The sequence below is a fragment of the Dreissena polymorpha genome, chromosome 3, assembly GCF_020536995.1.
Source record: "Dreissena polymorpha isolate Duluth1 chromosome 3, UMN_Dpol_1.0, whole genome shotgun sequence".
Lineage (NCBI taxonomy): Eukaryota > Metazoa > Mollusca > Bivalvia > Myida > Dreissenidae > Dreissena > Dreissena polymorpha.
The window spans coordinates 126,745,584-126,766,051 of record NC_068357.1 but is presented as its reverse complement, the minus strand read 5'-3'; the positions used below and the strand labels follow the sequence as shown (position 1 = coordinate 126,766,051).

General features: G+C 35.4%; 2 long non-coding RNA genes across 3 annotated transcripts; both read right to left on the bottom strand.

The window, feature by feature from the left end:
- Positions 1-248: 248 nt before the first annotated feature.
- Positions 249-4,525, bottom strand: LOC127871382 (uncharacterized). Its single transcript, XR_008045309.1, has 4 exons — positions 4,017-4,525; positions 2,198-3,137; positions 1,594-1,743; positions 249-610 (listed from the first exon to the last, which is right to left on the bottom strand). It is a non-coding gene; the product is annotated as an uncharacterized LOC127871382 (long non-coding RNA).
- A 3,947-nt stretch (positions 4,526-8,472) lies between these two features.
- LOC127871379 (uncharacterized) lies at positions 8,473-18,940 on the bottom strand. Of its 2 annotated transcripts, none has more exons than XR_008045306.1 (3): positions 18,437-18,940; positions 16,564-16,714; positions 8,473-9,490 (listed from the first exon to the last, which is right to left on the bottom strand). It is a non-coding gene; the product is annotated as an uncharacterized LOC127871379 (long non-coding RNA). The 2 variants fall into 2 exon arrangements; XR_008045305.1 differs by lacking the exon at positions 8,473-9,490 and adding an exon at positions 15,635-16,173 and having other exon boundaries at positions 18,437-18,932.
- Between the last annotated feature and the right edge of the window lie 1,528 nt (positions 18,941-20,468).

Genomic DNA, 20,468 nt, shown 5'->3' with positions numbered 1-20,468 from the left:
AAATCATACAACTAGAAAAGTACTGCATCATCATTCTGTAAATATTCAGCTTGTACGGTCCATTTAAAGTGCAGTTGGTCCATGAAAATAGTGACCTCTTGTACATTCACGATTGAATAGTTAACTCTTTCAGTGCTGGAACCGAATTTTGAAGGCCTTTGCAAACAGTTTGGATCCAGATGAGACACCACAGAACATGGCGTCTCATCAGGATCCAAACTGTTTGCTATTTTGATAGTATTCTTTGAAAAAAATCTAAGAAAATGCTACTTTTAGAAATTCAGAAGACAACATTTTAGCAGACGACAAACTTCCCAGCATGGAAAGGGTTAATATAGTTAGAGAAGGACAGTTTTATGTGTGGCACTTTATATGGCAATGCAACTGTATTGATAATTTCCACGGCAAAGCACAGCTTTACGTCAATGTCAACAAACAAACTGGTATACACAATAGCTGAAATACCCACAAGTTTACCCTGTTGTAGCGTCATTAGTTTCGGTCGGTCACATGGTTGACAACTAAGACAGTCTATTGATCGGAGGGTAGTACCGACACAGTAGCGTAAATTTGCTCCTTCATGTAGAAGCTTTACTGCACTAAAAGTAAGCTAAAATATATAGGATAAACCTTTCAGACATGGTTTATTAATATAAATAATAATAATGGTAGATGAACAAAAATAACGATCAATAATCTTAGGGCTAAGAGGTTTTAAGTGATTTTTGATGTTGTAATTTATTGAATGAGTTATTGATGTACAGCTGTGTGTGGTTGTAGGCATGGACTCATTTAAATGAATTTGTATAATGAAAGAAAGTAAAAAATCTCTCTTAAGTGTGGATTATGGACATCTATTCAAAAGTTTGTTTTACATACAGGACATAATGAACATTAAAAACTTAATTGAAGGTGAATACCTCATTGGGAGACACAATTAATTAACAATCAACTTTAGAGGGACATAATTCGCTGATTTGAAAATTCAATTTGTAACACTTAGAACTAATTCCATATTCCTTTCAACTAAACTTTCTAATCACAAAAGTACTACATTCACTGTTATTTGTGCAGTGTAACATCACATAAATATCATGCAACGTGTGATACAGCAGCCATCCTCACTCTCCACTGAGAGACAGTGAAGTACCTAAAATTCCTCATGAAAATTAATCAACAAACAGGCTTAACCATCAAATAAGTGTGAAATAAGTTAAGAAAGACGCCCAGAAAAAAAGTTAAAGAGCAGTAAAATAACTTATTGAAGAAAATACTTTTAAGAGTATTAGATGATCAACAACACAACTTGTGGGGTCCAGATAAAAAAACAACTGTAAAATCATTAAAATGTGTGAGACATTAAATTGTGTGGACTTTTTTTGTTTGACCCATCTACAAATTTAACACAAACATATTAGAAATGGATAGAAGCAAAATTCCTCTTTTTTTTTAAATAAGAATTTACTTGTCAAATCTATTTTAATTAGAAATTACATGCCAATAAATTTAATGATTGTACAGCATCAGCATGTCTTCAAAAGGATTAGTCCGTTTTTCAAAACATTACATAAAACATAGGAATAAATAGTTTACCTGCAAATAATTGTAGATGTGTTTATCTGGTTGCAAGCGCATTATTAACCGGAATGCAGCACCACATTCATTTGAAATGGATTCTGGTCCAAGTTATCTTTATATGCATTGTAGTGTTATTCGGGTACAGATGCTATGTCATTCTCCCATCTAAAAAAAATATGTGTCTCAAAAGTGTGTATCACGTGTTACAGACGTAAGGCATGTACGGCGTGCATAATCAACAGGGTTTTCAGGGGTTTACACACGGGCTGGACAGACTATGAACAAACCGTTAAGAACTTTTCTTTTGCAAATATCTTAAGTTATTGAAACCCATTTATAAAAATCTTAATGGATAAAAGACAGTTTTTATTGCAGTTCGTGCCGCTCTCATAAGGTAAAAAAGTTAATGATTAATCTTTGAACACGTCTGAAATAGGTGTCAAAATTTCACGTTGCATAAAGCATAACCGTATAAATGAATGCAGTACACACAGAATTTTTGAACAAGAACACATGAATATTAAATAAAGGAATTCTGATGTATTTCGCACTGCCATAAGCAGCATAAAAGTCTTAAGAAAAGTTGTTTTCAAATTTATTTGAAAAAAGAACCTGTTACCGGTTTCCACAGTCACGTGTTCCTGCTTCCTGATGTAACTAAGTCCCGTGTTCCTGTTCCCTGATGTAACTAAGTCCCGTCTTCCTGCACCCTGATGTAACAAAGTCACGTGTTCCTGCTCCCTGATGTAACTAAGTCACGTGTTCCTGCACCCTGATGTAACTAAGTCACATGTTCCTGCACCTTCATGTAACTAAGTCATGTGTTCCTGCACCTTGATGTAACTAAGTCACGTGTTCCTGCACCTTGATGTAACTAAGTCACGTCTTCCTGCACACTGATGTAACTAAGTCACATGTTCCTGCACCTTGATGTAACTAAGTCACGTGTTCCTGCACCCTGATGTAACTAAGTCACATGTTCCTGCACCTTGATGTAACTAAGTCACATGTTCCTGCACCTTGATGTAACTAAGTCACGTGTTCCTGCACCCTGATGTAACTAAATCACATGTTCCTGCACCCTGATGTAACTAAGTCACATGTTCCTGCACCCTGATGTAACTAAGTCACATGTTCCTGCACCTTGATGTAACTAAGTCACATGTTCCTGCACCTTGATGTAACTAAGTCACATGTTCCTGCACCCTGATGTAACTAAGTCACAGGTTCCTGCACCCTGATGTAACTAAGTCACATGTTCCTACACCCTGATGTCACTAAGTCACATGTTCCTGCACCCTGATGTAACTAAGTCACATGTTCCTGCACCTTGCTGTAACTAAGTCACGTGTTCCTGCACCTTGATGTAACTAAGTCACATGTTCCTGCACCCTGATGTAACTAAGTCACGTGTTCCTGCACCTTGATGTAACTAAGTCACATGTTCCTGCACCTTGATGTAACTAAGTCACATGTTCCTGCACCCTGATGTAACTAAGTCACGTGTTCCTGCACCTTGATGTAACTAAGTCTGACTATGAGCCTCACTGAGATTTGGGCTAACCAATCAAAATGCATGTGCATAAGTGTAGCCCCTGATTAATCATTTACCACTTAAATACATATTTTGACGATGTGTTGTCCCTTAGAACGTTAAATTTAATTAAGGGACCTTTCTTACTAGATTCAAGTTTTAAAGGTTTCATTTCCAGCCCTAAGATACTGATGAGCATGCAACAAACAGCATTAAACCTGAACAGACTGCAAGTTACTCGCAGGCTGTTCTGGTTTTATGCTGTTTGCTCATAGCCATTTTCACTTTGCTTCTTATGGGGGAAAAGGTTAACCTGTGCTGTCTTCACAGGCTAACCAGGGACAACACGTTTTGCTTTTTTAATTTTTTATTGAACAGATTTTTTTCTTTAAAAAATTCAACTTAACCCTTTGCATGCTGGGAAATTTGCTGTCTGCTAAAATTTCGTCTGCTGAATTTCTAAAATTAGCATTTTCTTCGATTTTTTTCAAAGAATACTATCAGAATAGCAAACAGTTTGGATCCTGATGAGACGCCACGTTCTGTGGCATCTCATCTGGATCCAAACTGTTTGCAAAGGCCTTCAAAATTCGGTTCCAGCACTGAAAGGGTTAAGCTGAAAGTCTCATCCCTGTTTAGCCTGTACAGACACAAGTTGTGTTCCCAAGTTCCCAGTTTTGATTATGGTGAAGGCAGTTTTTTATTGCACTTGTATTCTTGGAATAATTACTATTTTCCATAATAATAAATATAACAGTTTTCTATGTAAATACAACATTTTTTCAGAATGTTTCTCAAGTTAAAAATAATCAATGAAATGGTTCATTTAAAAATTAGAGCTAAATTACTAGAGCATAAGTACACAAATATAAGTTAACAGGAATCAAATATAAGTTACCATTACCTGGACTTTAATCATCAGGATCTTTTGAATTAAACTGCTATCGCTCTAACCACTCAGCCACCTAGACTATTATTTAACAGACAGCAGTTCACACTTCATAAATTACCATAAAAGCTTTCCATGTGTTGTAATACAATATAAGGAAACCAACTGAAACACTCCAACTCATTAAATTGTTTCATATTTGCATTGTTTATAATTTTGTCAATTGCAAATGATAATTATTCATTAATAAACATATATTTTGGGTCTGTGTATATGTCATAAGCATTTATTAGGTCCCTAGTATAAAATACTCTTTACTATTTTGAATCTGAGACAAAAAGTTTTAAATTGTTCGTTTTGATATTTTTTAACAAGTTCCTTTAAAGCTTATGTCTAGTGTTCAATATATGCTGACATAACATAAGTTCTACAACTAGACAGTGATGTTTCTTTCACTGAAAAATATTACTGGCAAAAAAACATTTTATAACATTAACATTATGAATAGAATGTATACAAACTTGATACAGAAATTTAATAATTACCAAATAGATTTCATTTGAGCAACTTCAATGCTGTTTTCTTTTATTGTGGATGGTAAAATGCTCATAAAAACATTTACTGCAGTAATGCACATGTATCTGTGCACTGAGCCGGAGACCTCACATTAAAAAAGTGATTAAGTTCCTTTAATTTAAACAAGCTGACAACTTTCAGACGTAATGTGAATTTTCACAATACATTACCTAATAAACTATTGACAATTATTTCAAATAAAATCAATTTTGGTATGAGCATTTTCTCTGAATGACAGCACTTTCGCATAGGTAGGTCTAATGATTTGCGTACCAATTAGATATTTGACGTATCTACTAATAAGGGAGGTAAAACTTGCTTTCAGTGACCTCCCCTGCTATATGAAGTATGTGAGACCACTGTGGCGATTTTCAGTGTAACATTTTCTTGATTATTTCCCTTGCACAAAATAAAGAAAATAAATAGGAGTGTAGCATGTATTGTTATAGTTATCCGTATTGCAATTTGTCAGAAATATATGCACAGAGAGGAACCAAATACCAAATAGTATGAAACACAACACATGTAAATACCCATGACGTAAACAATAAAAACACTCAACGAATGGTTACACATGAGTCAATGCCATGGAAAGGTCCATTCAAAGAATTTGAGGGTTTAAAATGGCTCCATGGAGCTACAAACCTCACACTTGGCTATAATTCATTCACGAAAAATTTACATGTAGTAAATAAAAAGTAACCTAATTGGAAAATCACAATTCAAATTTAGTAGCAACTAGAACTGTCACTGTCGTGAAATACCCCCGCATGAAACTAATGAACGGCAGTAATTCTAAAATTATGGAAGCACGAGTTATGATTTCAGTCTCTCCAATGAGATGTACATACTTAATTTGATTCAAGTTGATACCTCGTTTATTGTTGATATTTACTACGGTCAAAAGGTAAGCTTACACATTAACAAAGGATAATAACAATACAAGTATGACATCAATAGTAACGGTTCTTGTCACTGCACTTCCCCTACATGAGATCTATCTGCCTACAAGGTTTCAAGCTGAAACCTTTTTAAGTTTTCCAGATTTTTAAATTAAACCATATAGATGCGCAAATAACATGTTGTTACATAATGTCAAAGTTAAAAAAGGAGCATTACTTGTGTATGTTTGAACTTAGAAAACCAATTTGAACTTGACCTCGAAAACCAATTCATTCACGTCTGAATGTTATACGTTGAAAAGACACACAGACGGATTTGCGGACAGACGGATGGGCCAACAGACGGATGGGCGGGCGGAGGACGGACTTCAATGGTGATTTCAATATACCGCACATCTTTACTACGTATCATGGGTATAATAAAAGAGAACACCTTTCAATTCATTTAAAATTAAAGATTAAACGTAGAATACAAGACAAAGTACAAGCTGTGGTGTCTTTAAACCATGAAGGAAAATAACTGTTCGAAAACGAAATGTCATTTCAATATGAACGCAGATAAGAAATAATCAAAGCGCTGAAGGCACTGCAGTTGTTCGCTCTTTGAACGTATTTAATATTCCTTACAGTCACCGGACATCAAGTTCGACTTTTGAACACCGATGTAATTTACTTTTAATTGTCTACAGTGTTGAGATTTTGAAAAATGAGGAAAATGCCATTGATTAACAATCTCTCATAATTTCATGCAGGATTCTCACAAACTCCGCTTATGATTACAAAGATGAAAAAAGAAATTCAACGCATATCTAAGTTGCACGGGGTGGAATCATTGCGACCATAACGCTCGTGTTATGTGCGTAAAATGTCGCAATGCAGCTTCCGTTGTGGTGGCAATTTCAAACAATGGATTCAAACGGTGAGTACGCTTTTGTTTTTTACGTTTCCCGAAGACATACAGACCTTAATTTTAAAATCGGGGAATGCTATTCGATACGAATATTAATATTGTTTACTATTCTGGCAAAATTCTTGAGAAAAATCCGATATCCTAACATCAAGGACTTTACAAAGGTTGGTTCCTGTGATGTTGACAATGAACAAGTCGCATATTTGTACGATATTACTATATTTTTGTACAGAAAATCCCATTTTATATTCGTTTTTTTAATAACTATGCTCGGCTACAAAAAATATCGAAACCTCTTATGAAAAGAAGGCGTTGTACCTGCTGTTTTGAAAATGTTGTGGTCGCGAGCATATGTTGTGGTCGAAATTTATTGTTGTGGTGCTGATGTGAAGTAACATATATAAGAACAAACGTAAGGGAAGTAATGTAACATAAGATCAAAGGTTGGTAGTTGTTTTATTGAAACAACTAAAACAATACAATTATGTTGCATGAAAACCTCGCATTACGGCCACTCATAGTAAAGATTATTTTTATTATTTTTGTTGTATTGCAGATGTGAATATTCAAGGGAAGACGAAAGAAAGGATTGTTCCCATCCATTATCAAACGGATTTCATACAGTAGAAACGTCCTTGGAAAAACATCTTCAAATTGGACGTTAAATACCAGTACGCCTGTTAAAAACGGTGGTGGAAAACGACTTTGTCAAAATAGCTGTCGGAAAAACTATTTTCTCCTGCATTGAAATTGAGTAGAATAGTGTCACCAATCCCCAAAATAAGTGATATTATTTCAAAACTCATAAGGCATAAAATCATTTCATATATTGTCAAAGCTAAAAAAGAATTAGCTTTTAATTCACTTTAACGATCAAATATTTGATTAATAAATGATGCCAGTGAAGAAACATATATATACAGTGATGGTGCCCATACACCATCTTTTCGACAAGGTGTTAGACATCTGAAAAGAACACAATGTGAAAGCGGACTTTGTAATATTTCTGACGTTGGTAGCCCAAAAGTTTCCCGATGGGCAATATTGCATTTATTTTGTTCAAAGATGTTGTGAATTGGTTTCGATAACGATACGCGCGCAATGCGTTACAGTGATACAAGTTTTAATTTGTTTTGGTTGGGCAACCGAGTATTTGAGGAAAGTTTATGAGTTTCATGGGCGGACCAAAAAAACGAGTCGCAATTTCTATGTCGAAACAAGCAGCTGTCTCCTGCAGATTCAAAAATTAATTTTGACTGTCCGTCTGAGGTTTTATTGGATAACAATCCTGTGCACTGTGACCTATCAGATGGTTTAGATTTTGGTGTTATAGACAGAATGATAACTCTTGTAGCCAACAATATTAAAGCGTCTTTATTATACGTTATAGTGTTTATTGGAAAAAAATAAACGTGGAACGGACATTTTCTTAATCGGATTTGAATCCGAAACATTGGTGGAGAAAAAGTTAAAATTATACCTTTATTTTATGCAAAATATAACATAGTTATACATAGAATTAGATTTTATTAAATAAACTTCTATTCTTATTATGTGTTTTGTTCTTTGTTTTAAATTCATGACTCTTGTAAGAAGTGTTCTCTACAAATCATGTGTTTTTTGCTCTTTTCGAAATTTTTTTCAAAATACAGGAACATGAAACATTCCTTTTGAAACCATTTAAAATATGTAATTAAGGTCCAAAAATTTGTTTGTTTTCCATTTACCCGACAGATCCTAATTTTTCGTTCCGACACGTAATTTGTTTGGTCATTGGAAATCAAGTTTACGGCGAATAATTCATTATTTGTTTAACTTGATTATTGTTATCAAAAGTATGACTGTGCCATCTTTGAATGTTATATAATTAATGTTGCAAACACAGATAGATAAGATAGTTTATTAAAGTCTCATCATCATGTACCTAGTAAAACATATATAAAATAGCTTTAAAACATAGTACATAAATGCCACTCACAATTGAGTTATAAGAGACTATACATATTATAAAAATACAGTTCAGCATCAATAGCCAAAACTTTATGAATATATTTCACTTCAACAAATGAGAATGTTGATCAAGTTTTCAACTTCAAATATCGGTTTTAAGTAAAACAAAATATATAAGAGTAAGATAAATCTTACATCTAATTGCTATGGGTATTATAAAGATAATTTTGCAAATCTGGTGCCAATATAACTTCTAATTGGAGCAGAAAACACATTTAGAAGAACTTGCTTAGTTGAAAATATCTTGCAAATGTAAACAACGTCAAATGAAAAAAGTTTCGCTGACCTACCTTCCCTACGTTTTGGCAATGTTAGTGGAAACAAAAAAACTTACTACGAGTGTGGTCAAATTTCAACCTTGAATTGCATTTTGATATGTACGTTAAAATTTATTAACTGATAATTTAATCAAATATCAGAGGGGAAAGAAATAAAATTATTGAGCAAACTTTCATATATGTTATACAGTTTAATCTAAAGCATATTTTTTTTATCTCAATAGCATAAAGTTTATGCAGTTTAAAGTAAAACAAAAACAAACAATTTGTCTTTAATTACATATAAAATATATACTGAAGCAAAACATATTAAGCAATTAACGTAATTAAAACATGCATACAATGTAGTCGTTACATAAATAAAATCAAACAGCCCGTTGGCCTCATTTCATTCCCAACATGCTCTTTGAACTTTTCACATATGACTTCTGGTTTGTGTCTGCCACACACAGCCACGTGTCGTTCAGTACTTCGTTTGTACGCATACTCCTTGCACCAATTTTCACACTTGTATTTGTATCCGTTGCCATGAGACTTGCTCATATGTTAGTTAATGTCTTGCCTGCAAGCAAATGTTTGTTGCATACAAAACACGTATGAGGCCCTTTTTTCAAGTGGACGACGCGTTGATGTCTTTTCATGTTTAAAACTGTGCTACATGTTTTTACCGCAGACAAAGCGAGTTGCGAGTTGTTTGTTCATGGATGTTTTTGATATGGAACGAGACTATGGCTTCTGCACTAAAAATCTTTCCACAGAAGTAGCAGAAACACTTTTGGCGTTTGTTTGATGTCGGCATATCCACGTTGCGACCTGAAACATACCAAATCGTTATGAGTATATAACGTGACAATTTAGCAAGAAAATATTAAATCAGGACGAGACAGCATATATCGCCCTTGATTTACAACCAATGTGACATAACAGGGTTTTTTAAGTACCGTCAGTGCATTACAGTTATAGCAGGGTCCCGTTTTGGTGAAATTTTTAATTTCTATTTATGCATACCAAATTTCATAAGAGTAACCGGTTTGTACTTAATGATATACCGCATGATAAAGTTTTGCGGAAGGACGGACAGAAAGACGGACGGACGGAGGACAAACCTATTTGCATTTGAGAACTTGATACTCGGGCCATAGAACTGTTCTGCGTATATATAAGCAAAGGAATTTTAATACATTTCTACACATGGAAATGTAATGTTATAAACATCATAATCACGTAAACAAGTTAATCAACATATTAAGTAATCTATATTATCTTCATGAGCATTTATCAAGTGAAGAACTTACTTTGTATTAAACTTGTATTTTTAATTCCAATAATAACGTTAGTAGCAAATTAAAACTGTGCCGCGTTTAAAAAGACCTGGCAATGAGGTAATTCATCTTCACCTGCTATAACAAAATGGATATTTTAACTTTAAAAGTCTCGTTTGTCTTCTGGAAATCTCATTGTGCCAACATAAAAAACAGCAGTGCACACAATAGCGCATTTGTTAATAAGTTAAATAACTCTGTAATCAAGTGCGTTTCAAATATTTCAATGTTTATACTGTTATTCGACTTCACATAGAGATGAGCACAGAAATGAAATTCATAACCATACTAAATGATGAACATATACACAACAATTTAAGGGATTCGGTTATATGCTTTCTATATTTAACAATATATTTATTTAATGAAATGCAGAGTGATTCCTCAAGTCACCAGCACCAGATTTCGAACATGAGCCAGTCTGGATAAAATGTAGATTGAGTAACAATCAGACGGACGGACGGACAAGGACGGACGGACGTACAAAGGGACAGACACACATACACAGAAAAAGACAGATTGACAGACAGACAGACACAGAAACAGACAGACAAAGAGACAGACATAAAGATTCAATTATCCGTCTGTTTTATTTCACATCAGCACCACAACAATAAATTGCGACCACAACATGTGCTTGCGACCACAACATTTTCAAAACAACGGGTACAACGCCTTCTTTTCAGAAGAGGTTACGATATTTTTTGTAGCCGAGCATAGTTATTAGAAAAACGAATTTACAATTGGATTTTCTGTACAAAAATGTAATGATTTCGTAAAAATATGCGACTTGTTAATTGTCAACATCATAGAACACACCTTTGTAAAGTCCTTGAGGTTAGGATATCGGATTTTTCTCAAGAATTTTGCCAGAATAGTAAACAATATTTATATTGGTATCGAATAGCATTCCCCGATTTTTAAATAAAGGTCTGTATGTCTTCGGGAAACGTAAAAAACAAAACCGTACTCACCGTTTGCATCCATCTTTTGAAATTGCCACCACAACGGAAGCTGCATTGCGACATTTTACGCACACAACACGAGCGTTATGGTCGCAATTATTCCACCCCGTGAGTTGGCGCGAACGAAAAAGTTTGTAAGTCTAACAAAGAATGAACCACACCATAATTCTAATAATAAATGTATTGGTATTATCGAGCTTTGTATTAAATTCTCGATCAAACCAAATTAAAAAATATTAAATATGTTTAGCCTGAAATTAAATGCTTCATTTAATGTTTTTACATTTCATTTTTATTCATTTTCATGTACTGACATTAACGCGTAACTCCTCTACTCCACCGTCATCAATATTTTTATGAACGAACCATCTACTGTAATGTTAATTCGTAAATTTGTGTATTTTTTCTATTGTTTCAATGGATCGATAATTTTTCATCATGTGCATTTATTTCGATATATATTTTTCACCCTAAAATACTTAATGTTCTGAATTCCACGTCTATATTGAGTTACAACACCTGGTCTGTTTGCAACATGAACGCTTTTCATGCATGGAACTTGACAGACGACATCAACTATTTCGAAATATTTTAAAACACGTTTTTAGATGCGTACAAAGGGACTTTAATCAGTCAATATTAACACGTGGCTATACAAAAGCGAAATATACATACATGTACTGAAGTTAAATTGCTACCGCGTAGATTCTTTAAAGGTTGTTGTTTTGACAACTTACTCGCCATAAGGATTCAGTTGCTCACTATTTCCTTTTAACTTTTCATTTGTAACTATTGTTTACAATTAAAATTTGTGAGGATGATGCCTGACATTGTCTATAATGTACTGTATTAATTACCGTTTTATATTACGTAAATGGCAACTGTTTGGCGACTAGAAAGTAACTCTCACGACGCATATTTGTCAGAATACATGACTGTAATGTGGCTTGTGAAATTCACCTCGGCTGCCCGGGTATTCGCGAACGAAATAATTTTGTTCCAAATAGACTAGTGCATGGTGGCAAATGACACCTTTTTGTGCACTGGTAGACAATTTAACTACAGATCATGTCTGGTTGCCGTTAAAAGGACAAGGTTACTATGCAAAGGGAGTGCTGAAAACTAAAGAAGATCTTCTTCCCGCTCATCGCGCGCTCCGCTGCTTGTATGGCCTCTAGACGCCACAGGCTGTCAATTCGAACCCCCAGAACGGTTTCCTCAGCGCATTGAGCGAACTGGGTACCGCCGACCTTCGAAACTTCAATTATCTTCATAGGCCATCACCTCGAAATCCTGGCCTGTATATCTGCCACGCTCGTCCTCTACGCTGCCAGTTCCTCAGTACCTGTCCCTCTTCCGGCGATGTAGTAAAAGCGTTTTTTTCCTACTGACAATTACCATTCCGCTAAGCGATCCTTCCAAATTCTGGGATTCAGCGAAGGGACGGGTCGAGGGATGACGGTACTCGCTGATTTACAGAGTCGCCCATCGGAGTCTTCAATAAAATCTTCTACGAGCGACTCTCCCCCCGATCGCGACTCTTCCCCCCGATCGCGACTTGCATTCTCTAGTTGCTGAGCGAGCTCTGTTAAACTAATGAATGCTATATCATTTATAGAGTTACCTTGATTTTTGTACAATCGCCAGTTTCTTTTACATGTTCAACTTTAATCGCGAGCTGACAGATTCAATGCCATTGGTGATTTTGTCGATCGGACGCTTAAATATATTATCGTGACTTTGAAATAGAGTTAGAAAAATACGCTTTAAATAATTCAATGAAACAAAAATATTTAAATTATTGTAATTCATTTTTGTCACTTGTTTGTCGCATATTCACAGCTGAAATTTGTGTTAATAATTGCACGTGTTTCAAACCACAAGTAAATGTATGTAAATAAAAGTTATAATACGGGAGATCACATCATCTGTGTCCTCATTTTGCTTATAATGAGTTAATTTTTTTACCACCGAAATATATGGTATTGAAATATTTGATAAGCATGCAGTTTTCTTTCGACATGCAGTTGTTTTTTTTCCGACAAATTCAGATCATACTTTTCTAGCCGCGTCATGCGAAAATATGTCTAACGGCACGTTGACTAGCGAAGCTAAAGCCCTGTTTGCGCAGTTGCGCAAGGTTTCGTGGTCTCATAATGTATCTCCTGACCTACTGCGGGATGCGCAGGCTGGACCATAGCTACGCTAGTCGCATATGGCATAAGACCCATTTCGCATTACGCGGATCTATAAAAATATCTTTGTTTCATATAAATGGAACATCTTTGAAAAATACTTTTCGATAGGAAATTGAAGTCAAACTGTGTTAACTGTGTTATTTATAGCGAAGTGGCAAATTTCGGTAGCGTTTCAGTCTTTCAAGAATGACTTCCGTACAGACTGACGATTGCGACAAACATGTGTGGTTATATAATGAAACGATTTCTGTCTTATCATGAAACTATATTTGTTGCTGTTTGTGTGTTTCATCTTTGAAAAAATACTGTGTTATCAACGTTTATCGATACTCCACTGTGTCTACCCCGGACGATATTTTTTTTACTTTTCCGTTTTCGTCCGTTTATCTGATAAAAAGAATCTGCCGATGTTAATTAAGGTTGATAGCTAATAACCTCATCTGAACACGTGAATGTGTGAATTTCGCAGATCATTTATAAGTCTTGTTGCAGATTTCCCAGCCATATCAGATTGCCCCCCCCCCCGCCCGCAGTACTTCAAGAAATCAGTCAACAGTCAAGCGCTATCAACGAAGTTATGAAATAAACAAGCGTAACCTTATACTATTGCGTTGTTATCACTTTCCCCACTACACGTGTTTATCTTTTCCGGCATCTATTAATAGATATTTGTTATATTTAATTGTTTTTTATATTCGGTTTTAGCGAACTCATGTTCAACGTTTTCTAAATTGAGAACTGTGAATATAAACAAGCGTAACCTATTGCGTTGTTATCACCCGTGCAATTGGACTCTCCCTTGTTTATCGGCAGCCGCATCTTTTAATAGCCCCAGATTATGAATGAGCTGAGCAAAAATACAACGTCATGAAGACGCAGCAGAAAGTGGACTATTTTAATAATTCATAAACAATCTCTTCTGCGTATAATACAATCAATGTTCATTGATTCTTTTCTATATAAGCTCCGTTCGAAACTATTACATTTAACACGATATTCATATAATGTTTCCATTTGTGAATAAATATAGTTGGAGAACTCAAACCTCTTGCATAAATTATACAACTCTTTCTCGCGCGCGTACGGCATGTTGGGCGGGTAGTAGGCTTTCCGTAGATAAGCCGAACTGACTTGGAATTTTCAGTCACTCGGTCAGCAGCTACAACAGCTGCAGCTAGAGCGTGCGAGGCTAGAGTCACCCGCAGAAGTTTTTCTCAACTGAGGGGAACGTCTGCGGGCGGCTCTGCTAATCCAACAAACCGCCACCCTCGAGCCTGACGTCCTCTATTCTGCGGATATTGCTGCCTTCTCCAAGATGCAGCGGTCTTGTCAACCGCTGTTTATCGTCGAGAGTTCGCTGGCCCGGACCTGCCAGATGTCCCGTCTGAAGAGGGACGGGAACAGCGGGAAAGCAGGATCACCAGGGTAGAGGAAATACGGGGCGGACCTGAGCTCAGGATCAGGCCATCGAGGGGGTGGCCTTATAGAGGGATCTCGGGGATGAAGACGACGGCTGGTGACAACGATAGTGGCCATAAAGGCAGAGCTGTGCGCTGCAGTCCCTTGGCGGAGCTGCGTTCAGACATGAATTTGTCTTGAAATTGTCTACCACCAGTGCATATTAAGGTCTCATTGGCCATCGTGCACTGGTCTATTTGGATCTAAATTATATCTTTAGCGAATACCCGGGCAGTCGGGGTAAATTTGACATACTTTGGCTCAAAATTAATCTTTTTCCCCTGAAAGGTCACAGGGGTAGGTCCAGCTAAAATGACATCGTAAAGTGGCCTGGGACCTGTAAATAAACTCTGAAGAAGAACAACAACACTTTTCAGTCACAACATTAGCTGTTCGCTACACGAACAATCAAAAATTAAACAATTAATTTGTTCATCATAACATAGTGTGATTGTTAATATGGTGATACAGTTGAGGCGCATTGCGATACATTCGAAGGGAAATGCAATACAGTAGAGGCGTATTGCGATAAAGTAGAAGCCTATTGCGATACAGAAGAAGCGTAATGTGATGAAGTAAAAGCATAATGCAATACAGTAAAAGAATTTTGAGATACAATAGACACGTAATGCGATTCAGTAGAGGAGTAATGCAATACAGTTAAAGAGTAATACGATACAGAAGAAGCGTAATGCGATACAGAAGAAGCGTAATGCGATACAGTAGACTCTCTGTAAACCGGACGGTCTCGGGACCGGCCTGATCGTCCGGTTTTCAGAGAGTTCCGGTTTACCAAGAGTATGCATATTGCCGAAATATACATGGTATGCATTGTGTACATAATCACATAAAAATAAAACAAACCATATACATTTACATGTACCATGTGATAACTGTACGCAGGTACTGATGATGTTAATTGCATTCTTTAAAAATGTGTTTTTAATCGATTAAACGCAAAAAAAATCCATACCGACTTGTTTTGATCAATACCAAAATGAGCGTGGTGCTTTATACATGTACGTACGTGGCATTTGTCATATAAGCGAGTGACGACACAAATAAGATTGTTGTAGATACACGATTTATTATTCAATACATACATGTAACACATTTCATAAAACATACACACAAGCAAAAAACAGCGTCATAATTATTTTAAGATATTCATAATCTCAAAACCTAATAATTCTAGAAGTTTACGATTTCACGAAAAAGTCCAAGATCACTCTCTTCTTGAAAGCACACTGGATCGCAGGTCCAGAAAAGGGAAGTTCTGGGCCCGTTTCCATCTAAACCACTCCCACGTCAGCTCGTTGAGTCGGTCAAACTTGCATTCGTTGTCGAAACGGAACTTGGAGCCAGATGCATTTTTCTCCCACTGCTCCTGGTAGACGCTCTTTTTCTTCAAGATGTCGCCGACCCGTTGACTTCCCGATCTTGAAGCGCTCGCCGAGTGCCTTCAGAGATGGTTTTGGTTGAGCAGTTGATTCCGTGATGAGCTTTATCTTATCCTCTAACGTAAGCTCTACGCGTCTGCGTTTAGCTGGAGTCTGCGACAATTTAGATGCGTTTGAAATTAGTAAACGGCAATGAATTAATTTGCATACAGATTGATGGATATTTAACAGTCATATTTCTAACAGTTTATCTGACAAACAAACAAACAACCATTTCAGCGTTAAAACATGGCTATAAGATCTTTTAAAATACCCGAGAAGATCACAAGATCAGTTAACCAAAGTAGCATATGGGATAATCAGTTTCAAATAAACCAAATTAATATCCACCGCTTAGTTAAATCACAGTTACTAACTCAGTTCAAAACCCAATGGCACCACCAATTACAGCAAACACACAAAGGACAAATATATACCAGCTTCAAACAATCACCATCCCTTGAAAACTACCTTATTAAACTCACCAAAAAAGAATACATTTACCTATTCCAATTCAGGACTGCTAACCACTGGTTTCCAGTCGAGACAGGCCGATACGACGGAACCCCATTTGAAGATAGAGTCTGCAGGCTATGTAATTCGGGTCAGGTTGGCACCGAACACCACTACCTCCTTAACTGCGATTTCTTTGATACTGAAAGAGAACAATTCCTAGGTAATGACACACATAATGCTTCTCTTAGCTCATTCTTATCATCAGAATCCTTACCTTTACTTAAAAATACAAGCAAATTTATACGCTTTATATTCAGTAAATTTAAACGCTAACAAAGATTCAATACAAGTACACATTTGTTTATAAATAGAAATGCCACCAGACCACCAAATTATAGTATATGTTCTACTACAGTGCACTAATTGACTGTTAGTTTTTTGTTAAGTCTCGATCTAATGCGTTATTATGTACTTGGAAATGAATTTCATTTCAAAACCTGTATAGCCATCCTTTTTATTATTAATTAGGGCACATTTTTGTCTAAATAGTCTCCCTTTAATGATAATAACTACATTACTGCTTCTTCAAAGAGTCTACTTTTTTTCTTACATCCGTTTACTACTGTATAATCTGTGGTTACCTACTTGAAATTGAATAAATTCAATTTACATGCCACATTCTCAGTCTTATGTACATGTATGCTTTACCGTTATAAACATTAATTGTTAAGCATGAGGAACATTTATGCTTATAAGTTATATTTAATTACTTGTTAATACTTAATATGTGAATCAGTGTGAGAAATGTACATAAATTTGCTATATTCTTAATTTCATTCGCTAGTTGATGATTGTATTATATTAATTCGGTTGGGTTTCTCTAATAATGTTATATATCATGAGGAACATTTATGCTTATAAGTTATATTTAATTACTTGTTAATACTTAATATGTGTACCAGTGTGAGAAATGTACATAAATTTGCTATATTCTTAATTTCAATCGCTAATTGATGATTGTATTATATTAATTTGGTTGTGTTTCTCTAATAATGTTATATATCATGACTATGTGTACTTTTGCATCATTTTGATATGTTAAAAATCTGTACAAATATTTATTTGCTTTCATGACCATGGCTTTTTAAACAAATACTTCCTCGAAAAACCGGCCAAAAATTTATAGAATAAATTGCAATAATAATAACCAGTTTATAACTTATTACAATTTCCTTTTGCTAGTGATTTTTATAATTCTGTACCATTTCTATCTACAAATTTGTGTTTTGTTTTTAATAGCCGACTTATACCACCAGTATAATAGAAAGTTGACTGTAGTTACCTACTTGAAATTAAATAAATTCCATAAATTCAATTTACATGACACATTTTCAGTCCTATGTACATCTACACTTTACCGTTAAAAACATTAATTGTTAAGCATGAGGAACGTTTATGCTTATTTAATTACTTGATAATACTTAAAATGTGTATCAATGTGAGAAATGTACATAAATTTGTTATATCCTTTATTTCACTCGCTAACTGATAATTTATATATCATGACTACGTCTACTTTTGCATCATTCTGATATGTTAAAAATCTGTACATATATTTATTTGCTTTTCATGACCCTGGCTTCTTAAACAAATACTTTCTCGGAAAACCAGCTAAAAAAAAAAAAAAAAAGAAAAAAAGAATATATTGCAATAATAATAATATCAGTTTATAACTTATAACAATTCCTTTTGCTAGTGATTTTCATATTTTTGTACCGTCTCGATTCACGAATTATCGTTTTGTTTTAAATAAGCCATTATAATAGTAAGTTGACAAAAAATCACCTCTTGATACCGCTTAGGCCTTGCTCATTCCTTTTGAATGCAGTACACACAATTTGCTTAATCCTAACGGTAGTACCTTATCTATTCTGTCCTTGAGAAGTACAGCTATCATTCATGGCCTCGGGTTGCTCCGACATTATCCATTCGCCCATTGGCAAATTTCATTGTGCGGGTGCAGTCGAGCGAATAAATCACGAAAAAGCATGTCTGCAACTATTCCGAATACAGAAATTAAAGCTACCAACTGCAAGTTGCATTATCGCCTTAAACGCACTGTTTTAACCTGCACTTTTTAAATAAACATTTTTCTTTCCTGAAAACTGCTATCGGTAACAGCGCGTGCAAAGTTAAGTGACGTGTGAACAAGACAACCCCGCATAATTAAGGTTAAAGATCACTAATAATATTAGAATCCTCGACAAATTAGGCTACACAATTACGAACCGTTATTTCATTCTCATGCATTGCTCACTATGTATGATAATCTGGTGTTTTTTGTAATTGATTAACTTTTCCCACATTCTCGTAGTCAATATATTTATATATGCTCATTCTGAATACCCCCACCCTCGCTGGATAATATGTGCTGTTGTTGCTAAATTATCGGAAGTCAAAATATTGTTATAAAAATTGTACTTTGTTATATTGCCCTTATTGTATATGTTATATACTTGGGTGAAAATAAAAGTTCTGTTCTGTTCTGTTCTGTTCAGAAAGTGATCGTCGCAACGGCATGCATTAATTGTTTAATTAAATTGTTTATCATATGCGATAATAAATAATTAATAAAACACTTAGTCAATCACTTTTTGGTGTACCGCACGTCTATTATAGACATTCACAGTTTGTTTTACATTACTTAATCGGACTCCCATAGCGCGGTAACGACTTGACACCTTTATGGTATGTTTAATCCGATTATCGATAATTGCGCGAGCAAAATTTGTGACACCACACTCGCTGTGCTGACTAAGTATTGTTATTTTCACGCCTCGGGCATCTTGAGAATTTAGACCGTCCGGTATACTCAATGTATTTTACGTTGAAAATGACCAAATTTACGGAGATACCCGTCCGGTTTCCGGTTTTCAGAGAGTTCGGTTTATTCAACATTTTTTAACAAAGAAATAGAAGGAGAAAATACGGGACTGGCCCGACCGTCCGGAATCGGGAGAGTTCCGGTATTCAGAGAGTCCGGTATTGGCAGAGTCTACATGTATTGCCATACAGTACACGCGTATTGCGATACAGCAAAAGCGCATTGTGATACAGTAAAAGCGTAATGTGATGAAGTATTAGCGTATTGAGATACAGTAAAAGAGTAATGCGATACAGATGAAGCCATATGCCATACAGTAGAAGCGTAATGCAATACAGTAAAAGCCTAATGCAGAACAGACGATGAGTAATGCATTAAAATATAATTTTTATTGCGATACAATAGAAGCGTAATGTGATACATTTAAAGTGTATGGCAATAAAGTAGAAGCATATTGCGATACAGTAGAAGCGTATTATGAACCAGTAGAAGCGTATTCCGATACAATAAAAGCAGAATGTGATACAGTAAAAGCATATTGCGTTAAAGAATAAAGTTATGCGATACGGGTAAAGCGAGTGATGGCATAGAGTATTTCGCTTTGGCGACGCTGCAAAAAATCTTCGGATACTTTTTATATCAGAAAATGCAACCAATTAAAGGGCATTTTACATTATCGGAGTAATCATTAATAATTCGGTTAAGTCTACTTTAGCATTGAAACGTTTTTGAAAATAGCTTATGGAATTCCATAATTTTATTAACGAAACGAGGTCCTGCGATATAAGAATCATTTCCGGATTTTCCAAATTATTATCGTAAAAATCCGAGGACCGACGGTATTTCGGAAAGACTGACTGCACCCAAGCACGCACTTTGTATTGCGTTTATCTTTTAGATCACATTCCTAACGGTGTTCTGCTTTCATGTGTTATTTCAATTGATGCTAACTATTTATGACTTATCATGATTGATCTATGAATAGTCACTATGTACAATTAAAATATTCAAATATTGACGTTTTTCATATACATCCTTTGATTATGTGTTATTTGATAATATAAGACTG